The sequence below is a fragment of the Podarcis erhardii genome (assembly GCF_964252035.2).
Source record: "Podarcis erhardii genome assembly, chromosome: 9".
Lineage (NCBI taxonomy): Eukaryota > Metazoa > Chordata > Lepidosauria > Squamata > Lacertidae > Podarcis > Podarcis erhardii.
This window is the reverse complement of record NC_138512.1, coordinates 66,355,493-66,378,488: the sequence shown is the minus strand read 5'-3', so window position 1 is coordinate 66,378,488 and position 22,996 is coordinate 66,355,493. Positions and strand designations below refer to the sequence as shown.

General features: G+C 43.0%; 1 protein-coding gene across 4 annotated transcripts in view; it reads left to right on the top strand.

Annotated features, from left to right (window-relative positions):
* The window catches only part of ARHGAP24 (Rho GTPase activating protein 24), a 430,705-nt gene that overhangs the window by 69,315 nt on the left and 338,394 nt on the right, over positions 1-22,996 (top strand). The window contains exon 1 of one of the 4 annotated variants that reach the window (XM_081876823.1): positions 14,802-15,272. The exons of the other annotated variants lie outside the window; for them this stretch is intronic. The gene's annotated coding sequence lies outside the window, so the exon portion shown is untranslated. Of the gene's footprint in view, positions 1-14,801; positions 15,273-22,996 lie in introns of those variants that run through there. 4 annotated transcript variants of the gene reach the window in all.

The window sequence follows — 22,996 nt, the reverse complement described above, 5'->3', positions numbered from 1 at the left end:
ACCAGAACTCTACAATTATTTAATATTTTTGACTCATTCATATTATTGTACTGCCACTTGGGAATTGTGTATGTGTGCAGAGGAGGATGTGCATTGTATAGGCAACTGTTTGGACACTTGGCTTCGCAGCTGTTTGCAAATGACCTCCTGAAATTCCCCACCCAAATTGTGACCAGAGCCTTGAAGTGGGGAGCAATTTCACCTAATCATTCTACTGGGAGGATAAACACTCCTATAGTTTCTTGATGGGATGGGACCACTCTCACTAATAGCTGTGGCAGAATAGCTTGTTCCCGTTTCCCTAAGATGTGGGTTTTGGGTTTTTTGTGAGGGAAGAGGAGAATGCTGTCATTGTAACAGGTAGCAACATCAGCTATGATGGCAGTCTGAGCAACCTTTTAACACTACGTTCCAGAGATGTTTCCAGGCCACTGTGGGGAGAAAAGTTGGGGAGCCCACCGTGAAGAAGGGGCAGAGATAATTCTGCCAAATTGTCTTATCTTTCAAGTGGGTGAGCAAAAGAAAAATCTCAGCTATTTTCTAACAGAAAAAAAAGCTTCCTGAGTTGTTGTTGTTGTTTTGACTCCGTTCTACTTTGCTTTCTTCCATATATATATTATGAAGCTTTGCACCATGACGGATCGATTTTTACATTTTTTTGGGAGGGGGGCAGAATCCTAGGTTGGTTTACTCTTTGTTAGCTAAGTCTTTCCTCTTTAAATAGTGAGACTTGGAGGTTTATGCTATTTCTTTCTTTGTTTATTATGTTTAATTTATAGGGGGAAACAGAGTAAGTGGTGACATGACAGAAGTATATATGCCTATGCCTAGAGGAAGTTTTTCTCCCGCTCTCAGAACACTAGAATACATGGACATCCCATAAAACTGAATGTTGGAATGTTGAGGGCAGATAAAAGAAAGTGCAGTGGTACCTCGGGTTACAGATGCTTCAGGTTACAGACTCCGCTAACCCAGAAATAATACCTCAGGTTAAGAACTTTGCTTCAGGATGAGAACAGAAATCGTGTGGCGGTGGCACAGCAGCCCCATTAGCTAAAGTGGTACCTCGGGTTAAGAACGGTTTCAGGTTAAGAATGGACCTCCAGAATGAATTAAGTTCTCAACCCAAGGTACCACTGTACTTCTTCATACAATGCATGGTTAACCAGTAGAACTCACTCCCCCAGGAAGCAGTGACAGTTACCAACATGGAATGCTTTAAAAGAGGATTGGATAAATTCATGGAGATCAATGGCTACCAGCCATGATGGCTGTGCTCTGCCTCCTTGGTTAGAGACAGCAACACTTCTGAATACCAGTTAGTGGAAACTGCAGGAAGGGGCAAGTGCCCTTGTACTTAGGTCCTGCTTGCGTGGATCTGACTGTATTGCAAGAATTAAATGCCACTCAGGAACAAGGAAGATGTTTTTCTTGCAAGCCCATAGACACTTCCTTCTGCAATTCAGCAAGCTGTTGGATGACCCCTCTGTGTATGATGGTAAACAGCCTTCGGAACAGCTGACCAACTGTGTCGATGGTGGGAAGCCAAATGGCACTGACCTGCTATTGAAAAAATGCATGAAAACAAACATTCGTTCTTGCCAGGGGCTGCTCTCAACCTTCCAAAAAGGCTAGACTAACCATGATGTGAAACCAGGACTCTGTGAGCAGAGCTGTAATATTCTGGCACCCCTTTCTCTGCTTGTTGTTAATAACAAGCACCAATGAGCTCCTGTCTGGAGTAGTAACTGTATGGAAGAGTGGTCATTAGTTTGCTTCTGGTGAAGAAAGGCAAGAAACTTTCGAGAGATGTTTTGTGGAACACTTAATTATTTTGAAACACCCCTCAAAATGGCTCATGGCTGTTTGGCCTGAACAGGAACCTTCAGATTCACCTCCGGTTCTGCTTTAGGCAGAAATCAGCAGTCATTTTAGTTTCAGGTACAAAAATGTGTTAAAGATAAACAGATATTTTTGTGCATGTCCCCAAAATCAGTCAGACACCAGACAGTGTGCTTGATTGTCCTCCTTCTTCTTTAGCGAAATACCTCTCTTCTGTTTTCAGTTCTGCATTGACTATGACCAGGCACTAACATAAATTGCCGTTGAGCCTCCTGCAAGCTCTTGAGGCCTCACATGTGGAAAGAAGCTTTTAAGACCTGCACTTGGGACCATGTAAACTGCATTCTGGTTTGACTAGTGCTTATAAGGGCATCACCCACATTACTAGTTTCCTACTGAAGCATTGTTTGCATTGCCTTGCTGTATGGGACTCAGATGCATTACTTGACTCTATACAGGGTTGAGTGCATCTCCTAGGTGACTCAGTGTGAGAGAGACTATTGGGAACCTGGGTGTTAGCATCCTTTGGCTGGAAGAGAGGGGACATGGTGTGTTTGCAATCCTCCAAGTGGAGATGATGATGATGATGATGATGATGATAATAATAATAATAATAATAATAATAATAATAATAATAAATTGTCAGGGAACTGCCATCGGAGCCAGAGGGAGAGGGAGGGCTCCAGAGGGATTCCGGAGAGTGTCCCGGGAGGGAGAGAAGCAGCCCATCTTCTGGGGAAGGAAATCAGCGTAGCACCAGTGGAGAAGGGGGGCAGATGGGGGAATCGGCGAGGCGGTCCCATGACTTCTCGCCGGAGACCAGCAGGGAGAGCATGGGTCCTCCGCTGCCCACACCCTCCCTGCGCAGAAGGCGTCCGCGCAGGGAGACTAGGTGGAGACTAGGCGTCAAAGAGCTTCTTTGCTGGAAGAAGTTCAAGAAACGCCCACTGACGGATTCTGCCAGTGATTGAGACAGACACGGATGAGTGGCTGTCCGGACAGAAAGGGTTCACTCAAGCAACCCAGCCAGGTGTGGCGCCAATTTATGCACGAGCAACCCTTAGAACCATTACAACAACAACAACAACAACAACAATAATTAATAATAATTTATTATTGATACCCCGCCCATCTGGCTGGGTTTCCCCAGCCACTCTGTGCAGCTTCCAACAAAGATTAAAAATACATTAAAATGTCACACATTAAAAACTAATGTCAGGTAGTTGTTTATCTCTTTGACATCTGATGGGATGGCATACCACAGGGCGGGCACCACTACCGAGAAGGCCCTCTGCCTGGTTCCCTGTAACGTGGCTTCTCACAGTGAGGGAACCGCCAGAAGGCCCTCGGCGCTGGACCTCAGTGTCTGGGCCGAACGATGGGGGTGGAACTGCTGCCCTGGATACAGAATTGACCTGTGCCTCCATGGACAGCTGTGAGTACAAAATGACTCCCAAGCTACGTACCTGGTCCTTCAGGGGCACAGTTACCCCATTCAGAACCAGGGAGTCCTCCACACCAGCCCGCCCCCTGTCCTCCAAGAACAGTACTTCTGTCTTGTCAGGATTCAGCCTCAATCCATTAGCTGCCAGATGGGGTGGAATGCCTGTGAAAGCAGGTCAGCTGGAGATGAATGGTTGCTTTGTGCCCTTTTGGTGCCTGCTGTCCTATAGCAGGTCTTTGGTTGGGTTCCTTGCTTGGCTGAGCACCTGTGACCCCCGGCGTGTGCCTGAGGAAAATAAATATGGAAGGAGCCACAGCAGGATGGTCTATCTCAGCAAATGAGAAGAGGGCAGACATGGGTGGAGCAGGGAACTTTGGAGGGCAAGGTTGCAGGTGTCTGCCACCTGTGCCCTTCATTCAGCTGCCACCCATCACCAACATATTCAAACTGACTAATCCTAGAATTGTAAAGTTGGGAGAGACCACGAGGGTCATCTAGTCCAACCTCCTGAAATGCAGGACTTCTGGTCGGCGCCAGCGTCTTAATGGCGGTCTTTGCCTTGAGCTCCGAGGCAGGACTGCTCCACGGGTTTGGGTCTGACCCGCTACGGCGAGCGGGGGACCCCTAAAATCACAGGCGCTGAAGCCTGTGAACAAGGAGATTCGGTGGGCACCTTTGCACCCCCCGGTATTGCGAAGGAGCCTTTTTAAAGGCTCCGGAGCGGCATCGGGTGTGAGTGCGGTGCTGAGGATCGCAACCCAGCTCGTGGAGCGAAGCCGCGTCGCCATTGACGGAGAGCGCCGATTCCTTCCTGAAAATTACCGATTGGCAACAAAACCTGTGAGTAGGAATTACAAAATATTTGAAAAGGACTATTTTTAAGAAGATTCGGCTGAAAACGGGAAAGGCAAAATTAAGGAAGTCAGCCTCCCGGAACTGCACGATTAACGCAGCAATGAAAAGAGCTAGCTGTATTTAAAGGGAACGTTTTATTTGAACTTTGCTAAACCCCGACATTGAAAAGACCTTCCCCCCACGGAGCGGGAGTAGGGGGGAAGGAAAATTTGGCTCAATCTAACCCGCTAGAAGAAGTAAGCTGTGAACGGGAAACTCTCCGCTGCCGATACCTTTGATCAGGCTGCCTGAGCGGTGAGCGCCTAGAAACGAACTGTCAAAAAAGAGAGGATTACGGATACAAAGTAAGACTATATTTGAAACATAATAACGGGACTTTACTTGGCAGACCCAGATTTTTAAATGGCAACAAAGTAGGACTTTGGGTTGGATTTTATTTCCTTTGGGACATTGTATGGCTGCTTGCTTCCCTGTCTCTTTGTTATTCCTGCTTGGATACAATTTCCCCCTCTAGAGGATTAAAAGAAAGACTGCAGTACTGAGGCAAGAACTGGGTTTTTCCACTTGCAACCTTCCTGTGGGAACGACCTTGAGTTATGAGCACGCCACTGGATGAAATATCAACAAGAAGCAAAACAAAGCAAGCCCAAAAGCAGGCTCAGAAAAGAAGCTCTATATCAGGAGCAGCAGCTGGACAAGAAAAAGTAACAACAGCATCAATGGATTCTATGACACAGGCACTGCTCAAAATAAATCAATCTTTAGAAGTACTCACTAAGCAATCTACAGAGAACTCTAAGAAATTGACAGAATTAACAACAAGATTGGACCTGAACACAACGACAATATCGTCTAACACAGATTCTATAAATCGTTTAATACAAGAAAGTACGGAAACAAGGAAAATAGCTGAGACTGCTAAAATTACTGCCGAGGAAGTCAAGGGAAAATTTGTACCTATTGTAAAGAAGGTACATGAACATGATGCAACCTTAGCTCTTATGGAACTGGAGAGGAAAGGCAAGAATCTGAAATTGAGACTGGTACCAGAGGAGGAAGAGGGCAACCTTGGGGAATTTCTCACAGACAAATTTCAAGAATTCTGGACTGATGAATTAGAAGGAGAAGAAGATGAATTTGTAATAACTACAGCCTTCCGGATTGGCAGGAAGCAAGGCAAGAAACCAAGGGATTGTTTAATCACTTTAAGATCCAAGGAAGAAAGAGATAAAATATTGAACCTACATTTCCAGAAGGCACTGATTATTAAGAATTCTCAAATACAGATTTACAAAGATATTCCTAAATATTTTTTGGGAGTGAGGACTCAATTTAAAGACTTAGTGGACTTGCTGAAACAAAACAACACTCCATTCAGATGGGAGTTCCCACAAGGGTTGTCCTTTAACTTTAAAGGGAAGAAAATTAAAATAAAAACAATCCAAGATAAGGAACATTTTCTGGAGAGAAATTTTGAGGACTTTCAGAAAGGAACCGTGAGTGAGAGGGAAATACCGGATATTGCAAACTTATCATTTGGACTGACTCCAGCACCGACTGATCAGGAACAAGAACTTGGAGCGGTTGGTGGAAAAGACACCCAATAACAAATATGTCTCTGCAACTTCTGAGTTGGAACTGCAATGGTCTTAACCATCCCCGAAAAAGGACTCAAGTGTTTCATATATTAAAGAAAGAGCAATTAGACATAATATGTTTGCAAGAAACTCATATTGCCAGAATACATAGAAAACTTTTGACAAATAAAAGATTAGGACTGGAATTTATTTCCTCAGATAAGGTTAAGAAAAGAGGAGTGGTGATCTATGTCAAGGAGAAATGGGAACCAAAAATGATTTTTAAAGATGAACAAGGAAGATCTCTGGCAGTGGAAATTCAAATGCAAGGAGAAAAAATTTTGATTGTAGGTATTTATGCACCTAATGAGGGGAAGGCCGAGTTTTTCAAGAAGTTGCATGAGACATTAACCGATTTTATGGACTATAAAATTATAATGATGGGCGATATGAATGGAGTTGTCTCCACAAACATGGATAAAGCTCAAAGACAAGTAATCTCTAAGGATGGGAGACTTCCAAAGACTTTTTTTGAACTGACTGACACAATGGACTTGATTGACATTTGGAGAACAAGGAATCCTCTGGAAAGAGAGGGGACCTTCTTCTCTGAAGCAAAAATGACATGGACCAGGATTGACCAAATATGGATTTCTAGTAATCTGGCACCAAGGGTTAAAAATACAGAAATCTGCCCAAAAACTTGCTCTGATCATAACGCAGTAAAGATGGAAATGAAATTGACAACAGCTGGAACTTTTAGATGGAGAATGAATGACACCCTTTTTAGAGATGAAGCAATTGTAAAAAAGGCCCAAAAGACTCTGAAAGATTACTTTGAAATAAATCTAGGAACAGATCTGGAAAGAAGAATAATATGGGACGCAAGTAAGGCTGTCATGCGTGGTTTCCTAATTCAACAAAATTCGATAAAAAGGAAACAACAGAATGAGAAGAAAGAAAAAATTTGGAATCAGATGAAAGAAGGAGAGAAGAAACTGAGGTCAAAACCAAAATCTCAGGAGATTTTAAGAGAAATAAAATACTACCAGACCCAATACATGGAACTGATGAACCAAGAAATAGAATGGAAAATAAAACAAATGAGGCAAAAAACTTTTGAATCAGCTGACAAATGTGGGAAATTGCTGTCATGGCAATTGAAAAAGAGACAAAAGCTGAACACTGTGACGTCCCTTGAAGTAGAGGGAAAATTTATAAATAAACCAAATGAAATTAGTAATTGTTTTCAAAGTTTCTTTAAGAAATTATATGCACAAAGGCCGAAAGATGAACAAGAGATAGAAGAATTTATTAAAAAATATGGACTATCAAAGATCTCGGAAAAAAATAAGAGGAGTTTAAATGAAAAAATTACGAATCAGGAAATCGAGGGTGCCATCCAGAATATGCAATTAGGAAAATCACCAGGGCCAGATGGACTGACGGCAAGATATTATAAAGCAATGAAGGAATGGTTAATACAACCATTGAAAGAAGTGTGTAACCAAATTTTGGAGGGGAAAAAGGCTCCCGAATCGTGGAAAGAAGCATTCATCTCACTTATACCGAAGACAGAAACTGAGAAACATCAAGTTAAGAGCTACCGCCCTATATCACTCTTAAATGTGGATTATAAAATTTTTGCAGACATTTTAGCAAAAAGATTTAAAAAAGTGTTGTTAGAGGAGATTCATAAAGATCAAACAGGCTTTCTCCCAGGGAGACATATGTCAGATAATGTAAGGAACATTATAGATATTTTGGAACTACTGGAGACTGATATAAATAGAAAAGCAGTTTTAATTTTTGTGGACGCGGAGAAAGCCTTTGACAATATCTCTTGGAGTTTTATGAAGAGGAATCTCCATGGGATGGGGGTAGGCCAAAACTTTGAAAACGGTATAGGTGCAATATATTCAGAGCAAAAAGCTAAATTAATTGTGAATGGTGTAGTCATGGATGAAATTCCAATAGAAAAAGGGACACGACAGGGCTGCCCAATATCCCCTCTATTGTTTATATCGGTCCTGGAGGTGTTGTTGAATATGATTAGAAGGAACCAGCTGGTTGAAGGAATACACCTCGGAGCTAAACAATATAAGTTAAGAGCATTTGCAGATGACCTAGTTTTGACTTTACAACAGCCAGGAGCCAGCACAAAAAGAGTTTTAGAGTTAATTGAAATATTTGGTCAGGTGGCTGGTTTTAAATTAAACAAACAAAAGACAAAGGTACTGGAAAAAAATCTAACGATGGGGGAAAAAGATAGTTTTCAAAGAGAAACTGGCTTGGAGATAACAAAAAAGGTGAAATATCTAGGGGTGAATCTAACATCTAAAAATATGAATTTGTTTAAAGACAATTATGAGAAATGTTGGTCGGAAGTGAAGAAAGATTTTGACATATGGTCTAGATTGAGATTATCCTTGTTAGGCCGAATTGCTGTTATTAAGATGAATGTATTGCTGAGATTGTTGTTTTTGTTCCAGACACTACAAATTATAGATAAGATGGATTGTTTCAAGAAGTGGCAGAAAGATATATCAAAATTTGTCTGGCAGGGCAAAAAAACCCAGAATAAAATTTAAGATTTTAACTGATGCAAAAGAAAGGGGGGGTTTTGCGCTGCCGGACTTAAGACTCTATTATGAAGCAGCAGCTTTCTGCTGGCTGAAGCAATGGCTACTTCTTGAAGACACAGATATTTTAGACTTGGAAGGGTATGATAACAATTTTGGCTGGCATGCATATTTATGGTATGACAAGGCAAAGATCTATAAAGGCTTTAAAAATCATATTGTCAGGAAAGCTTTATATAATGTTTGGAATCGATATAAGGACTTGTTGGAAAATAAAACACCCAGATGGTTGTCACCAATGGAAGCTAGAGCGGTTAAAAAACTTAATATGGATTCAAATTGGCCAAAATATAGTGAAATTATAGAGTATGATGGTGAAAAAGTCAAATTACAGAGCTTTGAGAAATTAAAATCCAAAGTTCGAGACTGGTTACATTATTATCAGATAAATGAGATTTTTAAGCAGGACAAGAAATTAGGATTTCAGAAAGAGAGGTCAAAATTGGAAACAGAACTGTTAGAGACCAATACTAAGAATTTGTCTAAAATGTATAACTTGTTGCTGAAATGGAATACACAGGATGAAACAGTTAAATCAGCTATGATTAAGTGGGCACAAGATGTTGGTCATGATATTATGTTTGCTGACTGGGAGCAGTTATGGACCACAGGCCTTAAATTTACGGCATGTAGTGCCTTGAAAGAAAACATAATGAAAATGATCTATAGGTGGTACATGACTCCAGTCAAGCTTGCAAAGATATATCATTTGCCCAATAATAAATGCTGGAAATGTAATGAATGCGAAGGAACTTTCTATCATCTTTGGTGGACCTGCCCAAAGGTTAAAGCCTACTGGGAAATGATCTATAATGAAATTAAGAAAGTCCTTAAGTGGACATTTGTAAAGAAACCGGAGGCTTTTCTCTTGGGCATGGTCGGCCAATTGGTACCAAAGAAAGATAAAACCTTTTTTATGTACGCAACCACAGCAGCAAGAATTCTCCTGGCAAAGTATTGGAAGATGCAAGAATTACCTACTCTGGAAGAATGGCAGACGAAGGTGACTGAATTTATGGGACTGGCAGAGATGACCGGCAGAATCCGTGATCAGAGGAGAGAGACGGTGGAAGAAGACTGGAAAAAATTTAAACTATATCTTAAGAACTGTTGCAAAATTTCGGACTGATAAAATGTTAAGGGTTAAGAAATAAAGAACTATAGCTGTAAATAGTTAAGTTAAGAAAATTTTGAGGGAAACGAAATATTGAAAAGGAATGAAGGATTGCTAAAAATTTTTGAAACAGGGGTGCAGTGAAGGGGAGGCGTGGGGAAGTCATGTGTTGTTTATTTGTGTGTTTTTTGGTTTTATGAAAATTAATAAAAATTATTTTTTAAAAAAAAACAACCTCCTGAAATGCAGCCATCTTTTTGGCCAATTTGGGGCTTGAACCCACAGCCCTGAGATTAAGAGTCTCATGCTCTACCAACTGAGCTACGTGCAAACCCAGCAGCTCCAGAAAAATATCTAAGAAGTATTGCATCCCAAAGCCTGGAACTCCTGAGCCCCTGTTCCTTCTAGCAGCTGATTTCTTTGTCTTTCTTTGAGTGTGCTGGAATTAAGGTTTTGTCTCCTTTTCCGGAAACGAGATCAAATCTGTGTCTTGCACGCATGAATGACCACTGGGTTATTAATTGAAAAGTGGATGGTTGTTTGCTTCCTTCGTCAGCCTCACTTTATTTTACTTTTTTTTGAGTATAAGGAGGTTTCGACCCTGAAATGACAATTCTTGCTGGCAGCTGGCAATATTTGCACAGCTGCTGCCCACAGGTCTGCCTTAACTTCTTCCTCCTCCTCCAGTATCCAAGCGTAGATCGACATCTAGGTCTTGAAGAAAGAGGGAGCGCTTTGCTTTCTTACAGGACCTGATGGGATCAGAGTCGGAAGAATCTTTAAGCTTCTGCTAAAGTTAGGTGGCAGCGAAGTCCGTGCCCAGAGTGCACATTCCTGTTTAGGCTTGTATCATTTCTGTTTGGATTTCCATTATTTTGCTCTGGGATGAGTGAGAAACGTGAAGGAAATAATGAAATGAGTCATTCTAGTTTTAAGGTGCGGAGGGAAGGATGACTATGTACAACACTGGATACTTGTGCCTGTTTATTTAGCATAATATATATCCTATTTAATTCTTCATTTATTTAATTAGATTTGTTAAACCATCCTTTGTCGTATTGATCCCAGGGTAGATTACAAGGTAAAGGTAAAAACGCAAGTGGCACTGTGGTCTAAACCACTGAGCCTCTTGGGCTTGCTGATCAGAAGGTTGGCAGTTTGAATTTGCGCTATGGGGTGAGCTCCCGTTGCTCTGTCCCAGTTCCTGCCAACCTAGCAGTTTGAAAGCACACCAGTACAAGTAGATAAATAGGCACCGCTGCAGCGGGAAGGTAAACGCCGTTTCCATGCGCTCTGGTTTCCGTCATGGTGTCCCATTGCACCAGAAGTGGTTTAGTCATGTACTTCCCATATACTTCTGCAGGTGGTGGAATAAGAAAGAATTAATGGCCTGCCTTCTGATCTCAGTGTATAGACAGATTGATGGAGAGGCAAGCATCCTTTCAGCGTGTTGTTTGGAGGTTCATATGCCAATGTAAATACCTTGGATTGGGCTTGGGAAAGTATGGGCAACCAGTACAAGCTCTTACTTGTACCATGGCCTTCAGGCAGCAATCCAACACCTGCGCAGCCTCAACAGATTCAGCTGATAATAGTTCTCAGAGAACTCTAGGTCGATGGAGGGTCTCTTAAACAGAAGACACAGTACCACCTCCTTAAGACTGCTGGGACCATGTCTGTCAACAACAATGCATTAACCCATCCAGTTACTCTCCCCATCTCCAGCAAGTTCTAATCAACCAGGATGGGCAAAGGTCAAGAGGACATGCTTGTCCAGACACTTCCAAGCATCTTGCCCATATCATCAGGCCACAACAATTTAAGCTGACCCCATATAATCTGGACACGACTCCTGACACCATACCATCAAATGTACAATGGATGGAAGTGTCTTTGCCCTTAAATAGCCTCTAGCAAATTTGTTACAGGAGGCTTCTTAGGGTTCTGATACTCCCAGTTTTGGGTCAGACCTCAATTTAGTTGGAGATGGCAGGTTTTCATGCAACCCTGATGGAATAATATAGGAATCTTGTAGAAAAACTTAGCAGAAGAATCAATATTCTAAAGGCATCAATAATTACCTAGTTGCTGGCAAAATCCCAAGTGTTGGGTTTTTTAAGTTCTTGTTTCATTTGTCTAGTTATATATCTATGACAACCAATTAAAATTACTAAAAAAAGAACCAGTAAGAAAGCAATGGGTCATGGAAAAGTAAGCGCTCTTTGCCTTCCCCATCACTAATCAGTAAGACATGGATTTGCACTGTCACCCGTATTCAGTCATCTTAACTATGAGGCTGCAGGTGTGTGCTGTAGGTGTGCCCAAAGATCTCATGTACACAAAGATGCCATCTGAGCTCCACTAAACCAGAAACCACCTTTTGGAGGTTGCTTTTTTCGGCAGCCACTGCATAGAAACCAGGTTGACACTGGACCAGTGCAACCGATTAGGCTCACTGCTTGATCAAGCGGGCAGCTGCTGAGGGCCTCCTGCTTGGACCAAACCAAAGTCAGCTGAGCTTGGAAGTTCCATCATCTGCACTGTATGAATTTGTGTTTAAATGCTTTGACATGGAGTGATCCAAAACTTCCCCTTCCCTACACCTAGTATGTCTTCTTAGTGTTTTCTCAAAGAAGCAAGGGAGATGTTTTCCTGGAGTGTTCCCCTAAGGAAGGTGGGGAGGAACTCAGATGAGGACTGAGTCTGGTGAGATCATGCAGAAGGAGTGTCCATGCTTATGAATGGTTGTGGAGTTACTGTAGGGCAGGGATGCAGATACTGTGGCTCTCCAGATGTTGTGAGAGACTCTGTTTCCCCATGGACCTGATCCTTGCTCATGTTGGCTGGGGCTGATGGGAGTTGGAGTCCAGCAACATCTGCAGAGCAACAGGTTCACTATCCCTGATAGTGTCCAAGCCGTAAGAGACAGGGCATCACACTCTCCTTTTAGTAATGAATAGTAGTGATTGTGAAAGTTACCAGATTGCAGATTTACTGTCCATATGAGCACCTCTTTTGCAAGAAATGGCCTTTGGGAAGAGCAGGAATGATTCCTCCCTTAAGATCTTGAAACACTTTTTTTTTTTTACCCTTTCCCGTGGACCATCAGGGACACACGTGTGTGCTCCCAGTCAAATTTCTTTTTGAAGATGAGTTTTAAAGCACCATGCTCAAGGCCAAGCTGAACACTGTGCATGAGATCTGAAGGAATTTTTGCTCCTGCTCAGAGAGACGAGAGAGGTCTCATGATTTGTTGAGTCTTCCATAAAATGCATCTTGGTTGAATCACATGGAGCCATTTGCTTGACCAACCTTTACTGTGGTTTCTGACTGTGATGCACTGTGGTCTGGATGGCAAAGACGGATATGGGGTGGGGGGGTGAATTGCTTGGTCTTAGGACAAAGAACTGGACTCAATAGCCCCTTGATCTTCTATATCTTTATTCTCCTTGGATTTTTGTGTTCCGACTGCCTATCGTACATCACCCTGGAATCTTGTGATGAAGGGTGGTTAATAAATATTTTAAACACTACATGTTGATGCATTGAGAAACACATTCATTTAGGTCAGCGGTTCTCAACCTGTGGGTCCCCAGATATTGTTGGACTGCAACTCCCATCTTCCCTAGCTAGCAAGGCCAGAGCTCAGGGATGATGGGAGTTGTAGGCCAACAACATCTGGGGACCCACAGGTTGAGAACCGCTGATTTAGATGCATAGATAGAATGCATAGAATCATGGAGATGGAAGGGACCCTGAGGATCATCTAGTCCAACTCCCTGCAATGCAGGAATACACAACTGTCCCATATGAGGATTGAATCTGCAACCTTAATCACTGCAATTCTCTTCATTGCTTTCCTGGGCAATCTTGAGAAAACTTCACTGGCTTTGGACATCCCTGGAAAGAAAAAAACAACACAAGGACAAGCACCCTACAGCATGACCCAGACACCTTCGCTATATAAATATAGGTGGTGGTTGTTTTTATATTTTGCACTTCCTCGACTTGGTGCCCTGTGTAGAGGAACCACCTGCACCACCCTAAATCTGGTCTGGTCGGTGTGGATTGGGCCGAAAAGGAAATGCCAAGCCAATGGGGATCAGTGACAGTAGCATGAAAGAGATGAAAGAGGTGATCCCAGTCAGGGAGTGGGTCCCACTTAGGACATTTTGCCCAAGGGAACCCCCCAAACCTGGAGCTGACACAGACTGCAGGCTGGCCTTGGGCCCTAACACCGCTTTGGAAAGAGAGAGCAAAATTAACCCTTGCGCCATTTATGTGCATTTATTTCTTCATTGATTTAAAAGCATTTACAAAATCTAATATCTTTCCTTAAATCTCTACGCGGTGTGCAGCATGCATGCAACAAGCAACAGAAAGACAGCATAAAACCAACAAAACAGTAGTATAAAAGCATATGTTGCTTTTTTAAAAAAACGAAAACAAGAAAGCAAGGAATTCAAACAAATAAAAACAGGGTGATCCTATGGGTCAGGGGAAACAATACGCTAGAGGAAAGGGCAATAGTGGGAAATGCCTGTTTTGGGGTCCCTTCCCCAATGATATTCTGTAGGGTGGAGCACCATGATTTAATTTGCCCTAATGACCTAATGCAGAGCTTCCCTTGCTTGTTTGTCCCAATTTCCTCCCTACCTGCGGTTACTCTGCAGCTGAAAGGCATGCTAAGCTGCAGGTCCCACAGAAACCATGGACCAAGGTGTGCTTACAACAGTGTACTTAATTACCTTCCTGCCTTCTATCTTAATGCGAGTCCAGTAGGGCAGAGAGACTGGGGATGGGGCGATTGTTTTCCCATTGGCATCGGGAGGCGGAGGTGGTGAGCGCTACCTGCTTGCAAGATTAGGCAGAGGAGTTCCATTGCCATGCCTATGCCCTGGAAAGTGAAGGGTAAGTTTTGCGGAGGTCCGACGCCAGTCCCCTTTGCTTCCTGTTCAGTAACTGGCAGTCACTGGGAGGCGGTCAGTTTGGTGTTGCATCTTCCTGGTGCAGCTTTTGCAAAAATGAATGTGACACTCGCCTCAACTCCATGCCCATGAAACCTGAGAAATCTCACCATAGCCCCTAGGAGAGTCTATGGTGCAGTCAAAGTTTTTTTATAATAGTATGTTAGACCTCTGGAAAGTCAATTCATGCTCCCGGCTGTCACTTTGCGAAGGTTTGCAACCGGGGAGGGAAAACAAGGAAGGAGGAGGAGGGGAAGAATTGCAGAGAGGGAGGGAGGGGGGTTATGCTGGCTGCTGTGCTGAGAGCTCAGCCAGGCAGAGTTCTTCCAGTGTCGTATTGTTGTTCTGTTCTCCGCCGAGTCCTCTTTTGTTCCGTGTGTGCTGAATTCCCACGTGCACGCTCCCATCTTCCCCTTTGCTTTCCTTGTGGGGAGGGGGGCAGAACTGCCTCTTCCCCCACCCCACCCCGGCATCGGCGAAGGTCTCCGGCAGCAAGTTGAACGGGTGCCACATGGACACATATGGCCGAGGCGATTTATCATGTAACGAGATTAAGGCTTCGCGCACCGTTGCCGGAGAACGCAGGAACACGCTGCTCGCGCTCCCTTTATCGCCGGCCAATTTGCAAAGTACATTGCATTAGTTTGGTGGAGGTGCTCCCCTGTGCTGCTGTCGCCGCTGTTGTTGTTGTTGTCGTCACTGCTAAATGCCAAACAAGGAACCCTAAATGCTTCAGCTCCATTTAGATGCGGTGCCTGATAGTATCACTCCTGGGATCTGCCCCCCTTTGGAGAGCTTCGTCGTTTAGCACGGACGGGAAAGCTGCAGAGTGTGAGTTTTGCTCTCTCTCATATTTACCTGTGGGTAGGAATGCAAACGGGGAGGGGGGAGAGAATGAGATAGCCTAGCCTAGCCTTAAAAAACAGAGCATGCTGCTTTTTATTACACGGTCGCAGATATTGCGCGGCGTCTACCTTGCTGCGTGGCAAAGGTCCCCCCCCCCCCCACACCACCGCCACTGTTGCTGCTGCCTGGAGTCGTGTTAAATTGCAGTGCAATACCTGTCGGCCATCCGCAGTAAATGGGATTCATTTGCGACCGGTACACTTGCGATTCCACCCCCCAAGTGCCAACCGAATGGGGAGGCATGGGAAACAATAGGACGAAAGGTAACGTTGCTAGAGGCAGATGTAAATGGTGATTGCGGCAGAGACGGTTTGCATAGGGTGGCTGTTTCCGTGGGGAGCAGCACACTTTTTTTCCCAAGGAAGAAAGACAGATGGGCTTAGCGAGGTGATGCGCCTGTCAATCACTGACGGGAGGTGGCAGTTTTGATCCGAGGTGCCCCTTCCTGAGTTGTGACAGAGTTCTTGCTAGGGGTTGTGTGTGTGTGTGTGTGTGTGTGTGTGGGTGGGTGGTTGTAAGGAAGCAGTATTGAAGCATTGCTGGCTGCTGCGCTTTCCTATTTCTCAAAAGAGCAGGCTTGCCATCTGTATATTGCACTGGGAGACCACTTTGAAAACCCCCCTCTTCTCCCCTCCAATGCAAAGCCCTCCACTAGTCTCATTAGCACCCCATTTCCCTCTGTCTTTGTGAGCAGGGTATCCCTGGAAAACAACATCCCTGCCTGTCTTGTCTCCTGACAAGTTGAGCACTCTGCCTGGTTCCCCCTTTCCCCCTCTTTCTTTTAAAACTTGTAATCGTTTTGTAAACGCCAGGCTTTGATCTTGCTGGAAGCCAGAATGCTTTTGGATTTGGGAGTACAGTATTTTTTAAGCTGTGCTTTTAAAAGAGGACTGTTAAGAACTCCAGGGTGGCGAGGTCTTTATTTGAGGCCGGTTTTCTAGACTCTATAAAACTCCTAAGTAACGGTGCATGGCAACCTTTTAAGCACTGAAAGGTGTAAGCTGGTCAGATGCTAGTTTGTAGGTTTTTGAATGGCAACAGCTGCTCTTGGCACTTACAGATCAGATTCCAAGTGTTCAAAGAACTTCATGTGATCTTTTGTCACGCAGCACAGGTAAGCAGCAAGCAAAACTGCACCTGGGGAAAAAAACTGTTGCCGAACCAATCCGCCTTGCTGAACAGGGTTGTACAGTTAGTAGTTAAGTCTCATTTAAAGTGATTTTTAAAATAGACAAATAAAGAAAATTAACTCTGTTTCCCCACCATTTTTACAGGTTTACCAGTTAAGCAAGAAATAAAACTCTGGGCTTTAGCTTGTATAAAAAGTTCTTTTCATAGTATATATGAATAGAAGTCATTTTGCTTTGGGAATAATGCATATCTCTTACTGCAACTTGGTGAGGGATAGGGAACTTGTGGCTTTCCAGATATCGCTAGACTCCAAATCCCAATATCCTGACCATTTGCCATGCTGACAGGAGTTGGAGTTCCCCAACATTAGGTGGGTCATAGGTTCCCCCATCCATGCTTTAAATAGACATATCAGCTCAAAATGTTGCAAAACCAATAGCGGATGCTTAAATTTCCAGCTATAAAGTGAGTTGATCTGGAACCTAGCTGAGTAGGAGAGCATGTGCAGGTTTGACCTTTGGCATCTTTAGTTAGAAAAGATCTAAGGTAGCAAAGCTGGAAAACAGTCATTGCCAGTCACAATGGATCTTACCAAGTTAGAGAGACCAAAGGTTTGCCTCTGTAATAGGCAGCTTTATATGTTCAGAAAATGATGAATATTTCCTCCTCCTCCTCCTCCAACCTGAGATGGCTGCTTGATATATGATGTCCTGTTACCACTGAGTGTGCTTCCCTATTAGGGAAGGGGGAGAAATTCAACTAAGTTTTCATGTAAAAGCAAACTTACATACTTTGCTCTTTCCACAACAACGTGAGAACCTAAAGACAGCCATCCTTAGAAATCCACACTTCTCCAAGTTTTGCAGTGCAGCCAAAGAATAAGAATAAGAATAAGAATAAGAATAAGAATAAGAATAAGAATAAGAATAATATTTATTTATACCCCGCCCTCCCCAGCCAAAGCTGGGCTCAGGGCGGCTAACAAGCAATTATATATATATATATATATAAAATAATGAAAATAATGTATATAAACCTTTATATACTAGGGTAAAGTGTGCATACAGATGCCTATATTTGCATATATTAATGAAAATAACATCCAAAAGGACATTATATCAGGGGAGATTGCTTTGAAAAGTGTGCATATTAGGAAATATTGCATACAAAAAATGCTTATATTAGGAAATAATCATGCAAAAATACTGATGAATTTCCATGAGGACTTAAAAGTGATGTGGTAATGTGGAGAACCAAGCTTAAGATTGGAAAAATCAGAGACGGAGATGAAGCAAAATGGACATTCTCATGGGAGATGGGTTATTGGTTTGTTTTGCTTTTGGTTTTTTTATTATGTATTCTGTGATTTCTTTTTGTATTTCTATGTTGTGAACTGCCTTATGATCTTTGGATGAAGAGTGGTTAATAATAATAATAATAATAATAATAATAATAATAAATTAATAATGCAGCCCATTACCCATAGTGGCTCAGAAAGTTTGTCAAGGTTTTCATAAGCAAACTAAACAGAAGGAAGATACCAAAAGCAGCAGAGGATTCTGTTGTGGTTGCTGGAACAATAACAGAATTGTTGTGTTGGAAGGGACTACCAGGGTCATCTATAGTCCAAACGCCTGCAATGCAAGAATATTTCGCCCAATGTGGGGCTCAAACCCACAACCCTGAGACAAAGAGACTCATGCTCTATTGACTGAGCTATCCCATGTATATTACTGACATAGTGTTGGACTTGTGAATCCTCCTCAAGCTGTAGTGTGGGAAAGTCAAATGTGGAAAGCAGGCAGCATGGACTTCAGGCACAGGATCCAAATCTAAGCACATCAGATCCCTGAGAAATGGCAAATACCTCTTGAACCCAAAGGCTGTAGAAAACCAGATGTTTCTAAAGCCTAGCTACCCCATGCTAAACAGCAGGAGCCTCTCCACATAGTCTGCCATTGGTTAACCCATACAATTAAGATCATTGTGTTCCACAAGAAAGACTGTGCTGTTTGGGGTTGAAGGGAATTGTAGTCCTTGCAGAAGGTTGATCAAAGGTAAGCAGTGAAAGATGTAGCCCAGGTAAACACCCTAATCTGGTAAGAACTCTTTAGTAAGTAAAGGTAAAGGGACCCCTGACCATTAGGTCCAGTCGTGACCGACTCTGGGGTTGTGGCGCTCATCTCACTTTATTGGCCGAGGGAGCCAGCATACAGCTTCTGGGTCATGTGGCCAACATGACTAAGCCACTTCTGGCGAAGCAAAGCAGTGCACGGAAATGCCGCTTACCTTCCCGCCGGAGTGGTACCTATTTATCTACTTGCACTTTGACTTGCTTTCAAACTGCAAGGTGGGCAGGAGCTGGGACTGAGCAACGGGAGCTCACCCCGTCATGGGGATTCGAACCGCCGACCTTCTGATCAGCAAGTCCTAGGCTCTGGGGTTTAACCCACAGTGCCACCCACGTCTCAAACTCTTTAGTAGGTAGGCACTATTCAGGCCCCCATCTGTACCATACATTTAAAGTGGTGCCACAGAATTGTAGAATTGCAGAGTTGGAAGGGACCCTGAGGATTATCTGGTCCAACCAATGCAGGAATCTCAGCTAATCTCAGCTAAAACATCCACGACAGATGGCCATCCAACCTCTGCTTGAAAACCTCCAAGGAAGGAGAGTCTACAACCTCCTGAGGGAGACCGTTCCACTGTCAGACAGCTCTCACTGTCAGAAAGTTTTTCCATATGTTTAGTTGGAATCTCCTTTCCTTTCAAGTCCTGCCCTCCAGAGCAGGAGAAAACAAGCTTGTTCCTTCTTCCATGTGACAGCCCATGAGATATTTGAAGATGGCTATCATATCTCCTCTCAGTCTCCTCTTTTCCAGGCTAAACATACACAGCTCCTTCAGCCGTTCCTCAGACTAAGGCTTGGTTTCCAGACCCTTGTCCTTTTGGTTGCCCTCCTCTGCACATGTTCCAGCTTGTCAACATCCTTCTTAAATTGTGGTGCCCAAAACTGGACACAGTCTTTCCAGGTTTGGTCTGACCAAGGCAGAATAGAGTGGTACTAGAGTGTCGTACCATCAGATGTCAAAGAAATAAACAACTATATGACATTCAGAAGACATCTGAGGGCAGCCCTGTTTAGGGAAGTTTTTAACGGCTGATGTTTTAATGTATTTTTAAGCTTCTGTTGGAAGCTGCCCAAAGTGGCTGGAGAAACCTAGCCAGATGGGCGGGGTAGAAATAATAAATTATTATTATTATTATTATTATTATTATTATTATTATTATTATTATATTTATTTATTGGTCCTGAGAGTTGTGAGGAGACCCCAGTGCCCCTTAGCAGAGCAACAATTTCCAGGGCTCCCCAGTAAGAGAGATTTGTAGTTTGGCCACTCTGAGAATTGTAGTTCTGTGAGTGGAATAGGGGTCTCCTCACAGCTCTCAGCTTCCTTAATGAACTACAGTTCCCAAGGTCCCTTGGGGGAACCCATGATTCTTTAAAGTGGCATGGTACTGCTTTAAATGTGCCGTTCAGCCTTTCAAAAGCTCTGGGGCCATAAGTGGCAAGGTAGGACGTTATTGTTTTAAGTGTTTCTTTCTCTACAAGCCTTGCCTTTTCTCCTCTCTGCACAATAGGCTTTTAAAGCCTTTAGTTCTTTAATGATGTGCCCTCCACGCTCTGCTTGGCACCCCAATTCACATGCACAGAAGAAAGAAGAGCCTTTATCTTATTTTGATCCAATCCAGCACTGAATAAAATCCTGAGATAAAAAAGGTAGTTGAGGCAACTAAACTGTTTCATCTGAGAAAGCTGGTGTTCTCATGCCTGCTCATTATTTTCGGCTTTTATTAAAGCTGTTTCTCCTTTTCTCTGTGGGGCGGGGGAGAGAAAGACAGCCCATAAAAGCAGAATTCTAATTCACCCACCTGCCAATAAGAACTTTGAACTGCACTGTTGTCCTCGAAATATGCTACTAAAATCTTAGCCAGCTTACCTCTCCTCATTGCCCAGATCTGACCCAAAGCAGCCTTCTGCATTAGCAAAGCTTCTTCATGATGGTTTCAAAGTCACAACATGGGTCAGCCTGGTGGTGGTGGGTTTTATTACATACCCTCCAATAATTTCTCCTATTCCATAATAAGAATAATAAGAATATTTATACCCCACCCATCTGTCTGCCTTGATCCAGCCACTCTAGGTGGCTTCCTACAGATATCAAAACATAATAAAACATTAAACATTTATAAACTTCCTTTATACAGAGCTGCCTTCAGATGTCTTCTAGAGGTGGCATAGTTACTAATCTCCTTAGCTCAGGGGTCTCCATACCCTCCAACATTTCTCCAATGAAATAGGGACGTCCTAAGGAAAAGTGGGACATTCCGGGATCGAATCAGAATCTGGGAACAGGCCTTTTCCTCAGTGGCTCCCCATTTTTGTAATGCTCTCCAAAGGGATACTTGCCTGGTGCCAAGTGTGCTGGCTTGCCGTCGCGATTAACGTCACTTGCGCATGCCGCGAATGTGCTGATGTGTTGTGCGCACCCCGTGTGGCTTGCGTGAGTGACATCAGCACGCCTCACGGTGTGTGTGTGCGTGGCTGCCACTGAAGTTTGAGAGGACCTGACCCCCTCCTTGCAAATTTGTTGGGGGCCCTTGACACCTCGGCACCCCTGGCTCCTCTGTTACATATTTTTAGTTGCCAGGCAAAAACATTCCTCTTCTTCCAGGCATTTGGCTAATTAAACCATCTAAGGCAGGCTTCCTCAACCTTGGCCCTCCAGATGTTTTGAGACTACAATTCCCATCATCCCTGACCACTGGTCCTGCTAGCTAGGGATCATGGGAGTTATAGGCCAAACACATCTGGAGGGCCAAGTTTGAGGAAGCCTGATCTAAGGTATTTTATACTGTGTGTGTAGCAGTTATTGGTTTCATTTGTTACTGTGGAATGTATTTTTATATTGCAAACCACGCTGTGATATTTGGATGAAGGGCAGTACAGAAATTCAGTAAATAATAACAATAATACAGTCCCCATGATTCTTTGCAGGAAGCCAGAACTGTTTAAAGTGGTATGATGATGATTTAAATGAATAGTGGAGGTGGGGACCTTAGAGTGGGGATTGTGCAAATTATTTGAAACAAACAATGTAGTTTATTGTACAAAACTCACATATACATACACTAGTAACGGATATGACATCTGCTATTTTTAAGCAGCATTTGAACACTGTTTTATATATATATATAATATTTATTGGTGTTTCAAAAAGTTACAAGAATAAAAAAGAAAGAAAAAGAAAAACAGAAAATACAAAATACAAAAAAATAAAAACAATTAAAAACAAATCCATCTTTCCATATCTTATCTATCATTTGCTTGTTTCCTTGACCTCCTCGCACCTCCCGTTTTTGTATTCTAGTTCATTAGTTGTTTCAGCAAATCCTTTCCTTCTTTGTTTTTATCTTACTAATTTATCTTAATATATTGTAACTTTACATTCTGACCTGTTAACAATCCATTTTTACTTAATCCTTTATAACATTACTGCTAAAACCACATAGTTTCATTCCAGCATTCTTCTAACATTCCTTAATTTTACAATGTTTCTGTAGATAGACTTTAAATTTATTCCAGTCTTCTTCTACCGACTCTTCTCCCTGGTCTCGGATTCTGCCAGTCATTTCCGCCAGTTCCGTAATCCATCACCTTCATCTGCCATTTGAACACTGTTTGGCATGGAGTCTAGTAGTTTTGAACAGTCACTGTTGATTTTCGGATCCCTGTACCACACTTGAATCAGTGCCTGAATGAGCTTCTCCATAGTCGTACAGTCTACAGCACAGAGGCGAATTTTGCATATAGCCCACAAATTCTCAATGGGATTTACATCCGGGGAATTCCCTGGCCAATCAAATACCTGTATTTGCTGCTCTGTCATGAATTTCTTCACCACTTTCAGTGTGGGCCAGGTCCTGCTACAATATCCCACTACCGCCAGGATACCTCTTTTCCAGCTCTGGATTAACTCTTTCGTAGAACCTCAATATATTGTGGCGAGCGCATCATTCCTTCTGTTGGCTGCAGGCTTCCGACACCATAATGATCAACTGACTTTTCGTGTTTGTTTTGAGTACAGGATTACAAGTAAGATAGAAAACATGCTTTGTTTCAATTAATTTGCACAAGCGTGTATATCCCTTTCCCTAAGCTGACGTGCAGAGTAATTTCAGGGGAACCCCAGCATGTCTTCAGAGGTGGGAGGAGACCATTATTCTTATGTGCATATAGAGATGCACCCACAAATCTTAGGTCTTACGTTCCAATGCAGGGCATTGGGGGACCCAGCAGCAGACACCTTTTATACGCACAAGATTATTATTGTCTTGGCAAGCTGCTAAATGTCATCCTTATTGTCACATTTATGGCTGTATTGACCGGATCCCCCAAGCACAGCACTGCCTTTTGCAGCGCTTGTGAGATACGAAGTGTCAGAAAATGCTCATAT